We start from the raw sequence: 2,570 nt of genomic DNA on the forward strand, positions 1-2,570 counted from the left end.
TCAGGAGCTCCTCAGTTGCTCATAGCAAATCCCACCTTGGAGTCAACAAAGACTTATGAGTAGAAAAGCCACACTAAGTAATTTACTACACTGCACGTGGAAACAATTAGTCCAAGGGACTAGTGGACCGTGTGAACCTCATCCTATGTGACCGTGAGACCAGAAGAACTAGATGGTGCCTGGCTACCACTGTCAACTCCTGGGAAGGGGATCAGTGCAGGAGATCCTGCATAGAGTGGGGGAATAATAATGTGGAACAAAACTCAAAATCATAAAAATGACCAGGTTTACTGGTCTGATAGAGCCCAGAGAGATCCCTGAAACTACGGCCCCTAGTTACCCTTCAGGTCTGGACTTTATCTCATTCCTGTGGCTTCTAGCCAAACAATAGACAGGCATATAGGGTGAACATTTGTATCAGGTATATACACTTCTTAGAAAGATCAATCATGGGAGAACAGAAGGGCAGTATTTGCATAGGGAGATAGGTCAGGGTGCAGAAATGCACAGAAAGAGGAACACAGGGAAGAGGTAATTACAGAGAAGAAGTGGGAAGCAAGCTGTTACATTGTGGGAAATTGCAATCAATATCATGAAAAAAAAGTGTGTATGAACTGCTGTCTGTTGTTGTTGTTTGCCGTTGAGTCGGCCCCGACTCATAGCAACCCCTCCTTGGGTTTCCGAGGCAGTATCACTATGGAAGTAGGATTGCCCAAACTTCCTTCCGAGAAGTGGCTGGTTGGGTTTGAACCCCCAGCCTTCTGGTGAGCAGTCAAGTGCCTTAGGCACTATGCTACCAGAGCTCCTGAACTGCTGTCTAGAAAATGAATTTGCTCTGTAAACTTTCACTCAAATCACAATAAAAATTAAAAACAAGAACAAAAACAAAAAACCCTGCTCAACTATCAGTGTCTATAGAACCCTTCTTTGAGTCTTTAGTTGGAAAAATTGTCCCCTATGTCTCTGGCACAAAAACAGAAACAAACAATGCCATATAAGCAAATGTGTCTGTACCAGGCTTTGGATTTCACTTGCTCTGTTTCATAATGTCTCTCTCTCAGGATTGTAAGCTATTGTCACTATTCCCAAGGGTAAATGAAAATGTGATAGTAGAAGGTATTTGTTGCTGAGATAAACTTCTATTATTGGAGTAAAACAAGATTCAACTAAATGCCATGCAATATGCATGAGCTTTATATATGGGTTTATAATATCCATACAACATGAGGGGCTCTTTACTTATAATATTTACAATATTTAATTATCAAGCAACCTGAAAAGAAGGTTTAGTTATTATTCCTTTAAAAAGAAGATACTGAGGCCCGGCATGGTTAAGAAACCTGCCAAAAGTTATCCAACAAAGTTATTGAGGTAAGTGTTACTCAGGATGATATCGAACTAGGATTTTATTACCTTCTAAAATTCATTCTCTTTATACTTGGGCCTTCAAGGAAAGGAAGCCTGCACCATTTATAAATTTTCTGCCTCCTATTATATTAAAAAATGTGGTATATTTTAAATGTTTAATAAATAACACTGTCAACGCACACAAATTAGGTAATACCCTGTATGTATTAGACTATGTGTAGTAATGGCAAAAATCTAAATTTGAGGATCCTGTGGTTCTGAGGTCTAACCCTAGCCATTACATCCCAGCCACTAAGCCTCCCTGGCTGTCCTGCTTCCCACTGCCCATGATAACCTGAAGGAAGGAACAGATGCGGTGCTGCTTCAGGCACTGACCGTTCTTTTGGATCATTAGTTGTCTGCGCCTGTGGCAAGGCAGTGATGGCATCTAGGGCTCAAATGGACTTTGTAGAAAAGAAAGAGAACACTGAGGACTAGAATCAAGCTGGTTGCAGAAGGATGGATGGGATGTAAAAGAAAGAAGAGGATAAAGATCTGAGAAGATTGAACACAGGAAACAGTGAAAGGCTAGGTTGGAGAGCTGGGCTTGCACATCATTGTAGAACTCAATACCCCCATTTCCTCAATGATCCAGCTTTTGTGTTGCTGTTCCTTCTGCCTGGAATGTCCTTTTCCTAGCTCTCCGTGGCTGGTGGATGCTTGCCCCTCAGATTTCAGCTCACATGCCATCTCCCCAGAGAGGAACTTCTGCAGAATCCAATCTAAAGCAAAATCTCGGGACACTTTTCTATTCCATTTTACTGAAGCACTTATCACTATCTGAAAGGTACTTTTTTGTTTGTTTTTTCAATCTTTATTGTCTAAATTCTATTAGTAGAATGAATCCCATCAGGGCCTTTCACCATCGTCAGTTGCTAGAGGCAGCCCTATGTGGAAGGGAACCTCCAACCTTTGGGAGTAGCTAAGCAGGTTAATTTTTGCACCACCTGAGTATCCTACCCCATGAGGGTGGAGACATTGTTTCATTTACTGATGAAATCTTGATCACTTAGCCTATGCCCGACACATAGTAGGGGTTCAATAAATATTTATGGAATGGATGGGAAAAAATTCAGTTTCCTTAGTAGGTGTCTCCTGATGCTGTGGTCTTTCTGTGTCACCAGATTAGGTGTACCATATTATTTTTATGAAGTATGGAAATT

This window comes from Orycteropus afer, unplaced genomic scaffold, assembly GCF_000298275.1.
Source record: "Orycteropus afer afer isolate SDZICR_OR568_19922 unplaced genomic scaffold, OryAfe1.0 scaffold00464, whole genome shotgun sequence".
NCBI lineage: Eukaryota > Metazoa > Chordata > Mammalia > Tubulidentata > Orycteropodidae > Orycteropus > Orycteropus afer.